Source organism: Achroia grisella, unplaced genomic scaffold (genome assembly GCF_030625045.1).
Source record: "Achroia grisella isolate CSIRO2021 unplaced genomic scaffold, CSIRO_AGI_Agris_v1 utg445, whole genome shotgun sequence".
Taxonomy (NCBI): Eukaryota; Metazoa; Arthropoda; class Insecta; order Lepidoptera; family Pyralidae; genus Achroia; species Achroia grisella.
This window is the reverse complement of record NW_026712860.1, coordinates 2244335-2253736: the sequence shown is the minus strand read 5'-3', so window position 1 is coordinate 2253736 and position 9402 is coordinate 2244335.

Genomic DNA, 9402 nt, shown 5'->3' with positions numbered 1-9402 from the left:
GAACAAGCTACTGAAATGGACACAAATTTTCCACAGAGGTAGTCTGTAAAAAGTCGTCTGCGTATGTATCTCAGTATCACTTATTTCTGCCAGTGCAGCTTCTTTTGTAAGCTGTGCTTTGGTCATATGTGCAGATTAGGCAATGAAATTATATGATAATTAGCAAGACAATTTAGTTCTCTGGAATGGCAACGCAAGACTCCATATGAAATATGGTATTAAGGGCGACACATGATAACTTTATATCCGTAATGAATAGCATTTACATAGTTGACACTACTATTATTACTAGGGATAGCTCTACCGATCACTAAGTCGAGATTCAGCTTTTACCGCTCACCAGGTGTTTCCTTTCCAATTATATAAAAAAATGTATAAAAGAATATCGAAGTTAGTCTTAAATTGAACCCAATACTGATTACAATTTTATTGAAGTGTCAGTTATTTTATTAAAGAAAAATACTCTAAACAGGGTCAGTCGTAAGGCACCGTACCATGGTAAAAACCAATGATATTATTCATGGAATTTAAGAACCGTCCCAAAGTAGCAAAGTAGAATATAAAAATATTTTTTTTATATATCCAAACTGCGCATTTACTTTATCAATTTAGTATGATATGATCGAAATTTAATATTACAGATTTCCTCATTATTTCTTGGAGAAAATAATCCAATTTCATTAGGATTCTACCCAACTGTCTCTATTGTTTTCTAGATCTCTGTACATAAAATATTACAAATTAATTTAAAATGTGTTATAGAAAATATTACTTAAACAGATTAAAAATCATCCTACATTATTTTACTACCCAAATACTATATGTCTATATGTACCAATGCGTTTATCCGTAAAGGGGTCACGATATATTAAACATGCAAACCCTACTGAAAAAAGTAATTTTTAATATCCATCCCTTCAATTTAAAAATATATAAATTATACCATCTCTAATGTGCAAAAGAAATATCATTTGAATTGAAGGAATACATGTAATTAAATATAAGTTATACATATATATATAAACATTTTCCTATATCATTAAAAACAGCACTTAAATCTGGGTAATAGTAGTTTAGAATTAAGTGATAAATTTAATCACTAAAGATCGTCTATAATGAAAGCAACTCAATTACATCATACATTTTTTTATAAATTATTATGCTTACTGAAATATGCAGTATTTATTTAAATATGTTGATTAAATATTTTCTTTATTTATTAAAGTTAATGCTGTCTATAATTTAAATGAAAAGTCTTACTCAGTAATACAACACATTTTAAAAATACTTACACTTTCAAAATGGTATGTAACAAACTATAATAAATTTATAGTTATCGTCGATGTTTTAATAGTTCACATATATTTATTTTAAACACTTTTATAGTAAGGAAATCACTATAGTTCCACACACATACAACTTTAGCAAATATACTAAAGAAAAAGTTCTTTTCACTTTAAAAAGTTTCAACAATCATTTAAATATTGAAATGTCACTAAAGATTGTAGGTCGATGTCACATAACTTGTAAATTGTGCAAGTCGTAACGAAAATCACGTGAGGTACAGACGAACTGCACTATTTTATGTGCGGACTGTTTTCGTACGAGTATAAGAACATACTGGTATTTATTTGTTGGGGTTTGGTAGTACAGCGCATGCGTCATCCCCCGGTGACAGTTCTAAAGGGATGCGGACTGATGCTGAAGTTATGAAAGACTATGAAATTTTATTTCCAAGGAAATGAAATCTGTTTACGGTAACACATTCCCAAAATAAGAAAGCATGCTGATTTTATGAAAACAAGTTTTGCTTAATGTCAAGGAAATTTGGATCTCAACTGAATAAAAAAGTTATGTCATATTTGGTATCATAATCAACAACTATTATTTGTCTATATACAACATTTACATACAATAATATACGTAAAGGGGCTATATTTAATAAGTAGTTATAAATTTCTAATTAATTAACATATAAATGCAATTTAGGACTAAATGTTCTTCGTGTCAATTTATTTTTAGAGTAAAGATTTCAATAAATCTTAACGACTGTAATCCTAGAGAGAGTTAGACCCATGTCTGCAACTATCTTCGTGGTTAATGCAATATTTGAGATCATATTTCAAATAAGTTTGAAGGAAAACGCGTACATTACTTTAGTAAGTTATATTACGTAATCCAAATTAAAACAAAAACAGATTATATGTACATAAATTCCAGAACTCATTTTATACCTAATATTCATTGTATAGTTTAAACGTCACGTCATTATATTTTACTACAACAAGAGTTACTAAAGCTGCTAAAGCTAAACAACTACGTAAAATGCTCTCATGTAGATTATCTTCCAGGACAAGGGATTTTCTGGTGCATAATAAAAACGTACACTTAAAATATACAAATATCTGCATTTTTCATGTACTGCACTTGCAAATAGTTACTCAAACTTTTTTCCAATGTTCATTAATTGTTAAATTCATTCTCGAGAGCGATGCATTTATATGCAAATGTTTTCAAACTATCTATATACTACAGACGCATAAAAAAGCAAGAATAAATATTGAAATATTTAACTATTTTATTCATAGTAGAGGCATATACTCGTATTTAGACTTTTTTTAACTAAGTACTATTTATTCAAACATGTATATCAATATTAAGCACCGTATTATTATCCCCAATAAAACCGTTTAGTCTTTTTATCCTAAATCATTATAACTAAATAATGTAATAATGTTTAAGGAGTTAAAATTATAAACTTTGATATTGATCTCAGCATCTGTAATTACCAATTAGAAACCATTATATAAGTACTAATACATTATAATATAAATGTATATAAAAAATAACTGCAATAGTTACAAAATTAATATGGTACTAGCAAGATTCTTCACTAACTCTCTAACCATATTGACTTAAAATCTGCAAACAATAGATTTAAAAAAAATTGTGATAATTAAAAATAGTATATATATGTAATATATGTATATACGTAAAATATACAATATATATAATACTGATGAAGTCAAGAATCTTCTAGTCCTTGTAAATATTAATCAAATACCGGCTATATATGATAGCCATCCTATGCTATGATTTACACTGATATAAATGCAAAACGGTAAAGATCTGAAATCCAAAATCACCATTTTACAAACAATGAACTCAATAAAATAGGAATTAAAAACTTGAAATGAATCTGTCACCGTTGAACACTTTTTTCTTTACATTATCATTGCAAATTCGTCTTTTATTCAAACTCATCGAAATATTAATTATTTTCATGAATAATATCTTGATTCGTACCTTAATTTCCGTTGCCGAATGATTTGGAGGCATTTCGTTGAAATGGAATTTTAATTACTCTTTGTCGTGCATTCATACGATTGCTCTTATCAAGATTTCTTTAAAGCGAAGTTTGTTGTAAATAATTTCTAGTTATATCTAACTTAACCGATTTTTTACTTACCTCGATTAATTTTTATTCAGTTGGCTCGAAATTTGTGCCTTATTATAACGCCCAATTTACAACGCATAATAAAAATAGTTTGGTGAACAATGCCCATGTTCGTTCATCTCATTAGACTTAAAATGGTACTAAATAGACAGACAGATAGACAAATTAACGAGTAAACATATTTAGGACCAGTATAATAAAATGAAAAATTTTTGTTTTTAATATATTACACTGAAATTCACATTTTACTATCCCACAATGATGGATGAGGAATAGAACATAGTTACTTTTATAATAATATTTAATTTTTTATCAATTAGATTTACTGTAATTTATTAAATTATTGCGATCATAAATTACAGCGTGATACAGTATGTTTACAAGATTAATGATGTACAAATTAGAGTAGGTAATTACGATATTTAGCCCAAGACCCTAATTATGTTGTAATATCAGATACTTATAATTGTATTTGCCCGAGATAAATGTTTTGTGAATTGTAGGTTTAATGCTTATTTTTATACTGATATACTAAGAGGTAGAGGAAGACCGAAAAATGGATGGACTGTGTGAAAGATGATATGGTGAGAAAGGGAGTAAATAACGGAATGACTGCGAACAGAGATGAATGGAAGAGAAAAACATATTACGCCGACCCCAAATAAATGGGATAAGGAAGAAGCAGATGATGATGATACTAATTAAAAATTTATGTACTGCTCAAGTTACTTAAGTAGTAGATAAACTATCTAAGTTGAAAATTTTACTGTTTGCACTGTGGTTAATATATATTTTGGTTATTATACGAGTATGTTGGTGGAATTTAAAAAAAAAAGTAGCAGTAGTATATAGTACTAGGAAAAAAGATCATAGAAAACAAAACTAAATAAAATTTCATATGAGGATGTGAAATACTTTTTTTTGACGTTAATTATTTACGTATTAGAAGACTAAATAAAATAAGTATTACAAAACGTCTCAAACAAAACTACAACCCCAAATTAACTTCTAAAACAGCTATTTTATAACACAATTTGTTCTATAAGTGGTAGAGTAAGCTGCACGACCACATGTTCAGCTCGATTGGGCCGCTCGAACCGGGAAATACCACACCTCGGCAGAAAACCGGCGTTAAGCGATATCGCGTTTCGCATGGTGAGCTGTAGGTTCCGGACGCCCCTCCCCCTCCCCCTATCCCTTTCCTACTTCCTTCCTCTACCCACCCCTTTCTTACATACCATGGCAGCGGATTACAAGAGATTTTTACCCCAGGGTGGTACCAGTAACCATGTTACTGGAGAATCCACCCCTGAGATATCACACTCAGCCTGAGTGTGATATGCGTATTCTGGGGTGGGCAATACTCCGCTCAATTTGGCCAAAAGGAAACTGAGCAAATCTCCATCGACGTTTCCCTTGCTCATAGTAAATTTTTGCAACATCAGGAGAATTCATTCCAATCTCAACGCCGTTCACCACCACCTAGAGATGGCGAGGCAGGCTTTGCTCTTCCTTACGGAGACGCAAATATCCTGACCTGGCGAAATTTCGTACCTGACCTACCATGGATATAAATTGGAACACCATTTTATTCTACGGGCCGGTGTGTGCGCTTATGTCAGAGATATTTGTTGTCGCCGTCTTGGTACACTTGAAGGTACTGACCTGTCAATTTTATGGTTGCGTGTACATAGATTGCGATGACCACCCCCGCATCTATGCATGCTTATACAGGTCCCATAGCGGTAACACCGAAACTGACCGACTCATTGAACACGTCCAAATGGCTACAGATTTTTTGCTCCAACAGATTCCCTCCGCTGAGGTTGTGATTCTAGGTGACTTCAACGCCCATCACGCTGAATGGCTCGGTTCACGTACCACCGACTATGCGGGGAGATCTGTTTATGGCTTTGCTTTGGCGTATGGTTTGACGCAACTGGTATCCTCGCCTACGCGAATTCCTGATGTTGTTGACCATATACCTTCACTGTTGGACCTTCTGCTGACTTCTCATCCGGACGGATATCAGATCTCTGTAGAAGCCCCATTGGGATCCTCTGATCATTGTCTGATATGGAGCGAAGTGCCTCTCACGCGTCCTTATTTGCCGCGATCTATTGGTCGACGTCGTGTTTGGCATTTTAAGTCGACATCAGCGGAATTGGTAAGAGACTGAACAGTCTTCCATCTGGATCCCGGGCTTTTTGGTCTCTTGCTAATGCTGCTCAGGGAAAGTTCTGTCAGCCATCTTTTCCGCCACTGCGCAGAGAGGATAACTCGTTAGCCCAACATACTAAAGAGAAGGCCGATCTCCTTGGGTCTCTTTTTGCATCCAACTTCACACTGGACGATAGGGAGCAATCACCGCCGGTCATCTCGCGGTGTGAGACTTCTATGCCAGAGGTAAAATTTACCCAAAAGCTGGTACGTAAGTCTCTTTACTCCCTAGACAAGTACTATCCACAAGTCGAGTGGGCCTGACGATATTCCTGCTATTGTGCTCAGGACATGTGCACCTGAGTTGGCTCCGGTACTAACGCGTCTTTTCCGGTACTGCTACTCTACAGGTGTAGTCCCGAAACTTTGGAAGACGGCTTTGGTTCATCCGATCCCTAAGAAGGGAGAACGCTCAGATCCTGCTAACTATAGGCCCATAGCTATCACCTCCTTATTCTCAAAGATCATGGAGTCGATTGTCAACCGTCAACTCCTACGATACCTAGAAGTAAACCAGTTGATTTCTGATCGTCAGTATGGCTTTCGCCAGGGTCGGTCGGCTGGTGATCTTCTAGCGTATTTGACACATCGATGGGCAGAGGCAATTGAGAGTAAGGGGGAGGCCCTATATATTAGTCTGGATATTGCGAAGGCCTTTGATCGGGTTTGGCACAAGGCTCATCTTTCAAAACTACCATCCTTTGGGTTGCTTGCGAAGTTATGCAAATGGGTCGCCAGCTTTCTCGTTGATCGGAGCATCAAGATCGTTGTCGATGGTGCTTGCTCCGACCCACACTCTGTGAATGCTGGTATTCCACATGGCTGTGTGCTATCTCCGACTCTGTTCCTTCTGCATATCAATTACATGTTACGTAAGTGTAAGTCAACAACATTAATTGCTATGCGGATGACAGTACCGGAGATGCCTTGTACAGCAGCCATGCTAATATGTCGCAGGTAAAAGTTATAGAGTACCGGAACAAACTTGTGTCTGAAATCGAAACTTCACTCCATCAAGTTTCGGTTTGGGGTCTGAAAAATTGTGTTCAATTCAACCCCAAGAAGACACAAGTTTGCGTGTTTACCGCTAAAAAGATTCCATTTATCGTATCTCCTCAGTTTCAAGGCACTCTCCTTGATGTGAAGCCAAATCTCGAGGTCCTTGGCGTTGATATATCCAGTGACGTTCAGTTTTGCGGTCATTTGGAGGACAAGGCTAAAATAGCCTCAAAAAAGCTTGGTGTGCTCAGTAGAGTGAGACGGTATTTCACGGCCCATCGCTTGCAATTATACAAGGCGCAGATCCGGCCGCATATGGAATACTGTTCTCATCTCTGGGCGGGAGCACCACAATACCAGCTACTTCCATTTAACCGCATTCAGAACCGAGCAGCCAGAATCATTGGTAATGAACGTCTATGTGACAGACTCGACCCATTTTGGCTTTGCGGCGAGATATTGCATCTCTGTACATTTTCTACCGCATATATCACGGGAAGTGTTCTGAGGAATTGTTCGGATTAATACCAGCTGCTGAGTTTCACCACCGTACCACCCGCCAGAAACTAAAATACCATCCTGATCTTCTGGATGAATGGCGGTCTTCCACAGTACGGTTTTCTAGAAACTTTTTGCCTCGTACAACCACATTGTGGAATCACCTTCCAGCAATGGTACTTCCGAACCGATACGATATTGAAACCTTCAAGAAAAGAGCTTATTCCTTTTTAAAAGGCCGACAACGTACTTGCAATTCCCCTGGTGTTGCGGGTGCTCATGGGCGGCGGTAATCACTTACCATCAGGTGAGCCGCATGCTCGTTTGTCCCCTGTGTTATAAAAAAAAACATGTTGTCACATAAATGTAAGTTATTTTCACGTCACACTAATCTTCCTGTATAATAATTAAACAAAGATTTCTTTAATTGTTCATGTAACTTTTAGAATGTAAGATACAGCGGAGTGGAGCTGGTAATCCGTGATTCGAGTATCAATCCTCTGGGCTTTTAACATTAATTTCACACGACCAAAAAGTTTTGTCATCTTGTAAAATATATCAATTTCTATGCGAAGAAAATATGTAAATATGAATAAAATAAATTTGTGATAAAATAGCATAGCAGATGTTTATTTTCATTAATAATATATGAGAATTTTGCATATATGCAAAATTCTCATATATGCAAAATTCTCATATATTTTGTCTAATTCAAAGTATTGAAAATATCCTCTAATGACCGAGTAGAGTTGACATTAAGCTGTCGCTTAGTATATAGGAAATTTAAAAGCCATTAATGCCACAAACTCGAAATATCAAATATTTCTGTATTATTTGAATCATAGCCAAATATAATATTTTAGCCTCTAAATTTACTTCGTGTGATTCAGGCATCACAGACTTCACATCACTTCGTGATTCAGACATAACACATCGAATGTAAGTAATGTTTTTTAGCAACTAAATCAAATTTTTTCATTGATTGAGACATATTCTACCTAAGCTTTCTAACATCTCTCTAACAATTAAGTAACAAAATTTCAAACAATATCAATTTTGTAAGAAGTATTAAATCTCGTTAGTATAGTATCTATTCTAATATTATAAAGAGCCGAAATTACTGCATAGTGTTTTATCATTACAATGTTACAATAATAGTGATGAACATAATCCACAAAATATTCTAAAAACGTATGGATGCATGTGAAAACTTCGGTAATGTTACAGAAAGTGTGAGAAAATACCAAAACAATCCTTACGTTAATTACGACAATCCTCCTTCTCCTTGTACGTTAAGAACATTATTGACAATAAAGTATCTAAGGTGTACTTACTACAGTTTTAAAGAGGACATCAGAAACTAAAAAGTCCGGGATACCATACGAGTATGCCTAAATATTACAATTATGTTACACTAACTATTTTTCATGTTAAAATATGCAATAGTAACGCCCGTATTTACTTGCTCACATTATTTGTACCTTTATAACATTTGTAAAGTAGCTGTGCGAGGCGAACTGATGGTAAATAAATAAATCCAAACATACCTTAACTTGTTATGGGTAACAACTACGAGTACGTATAAAAATGAAATACGAAAATGAAATATACGAACAAGAGTTGTAAGTGGGGCATAAGGATTCTAGTGCTAACAATTCACTACGTGCTGTGAATGTTACATTTTCATATAAACTAGAAGTATAAATTTACATTAATATTATAATAAATATAAAATTCATCACGTTTTGAGGATTTTGTGTCATTGCAAAGAACAATTTATAACTATATTTGTTATATAGGTAATATTACAATTATTATTATATTATAAAATACCTATTACCTATGTTTAACATGTGTTAACATACAACCAATTATCTAGAAATTTGTTATAAAAGTCGTAGTTGTGAAGGAGATATGTTCTTTTCAATTTTAATTTTCAGATATGCACTCGTAATTGTGATTAAAAATAAATTATTATAAATTCCTTGGCTACTATTATTCATATTAATTCTGTTATATTTACTAGTATTTTATATTATCACATTTCTTTGCCAGTTGCAAATCCTAACCTTAAATCTCACATCAGCAATATGTCAATATATCAGTAATATAGTACTTATGTAGTTCTATTAATGTTGAATTACATAGTTATGTAGTTATTTAAGATTATATTAAATCTATGAGTCGCATGGACTGCCATCACCAGTAATAGAATATTACGTTCGCCC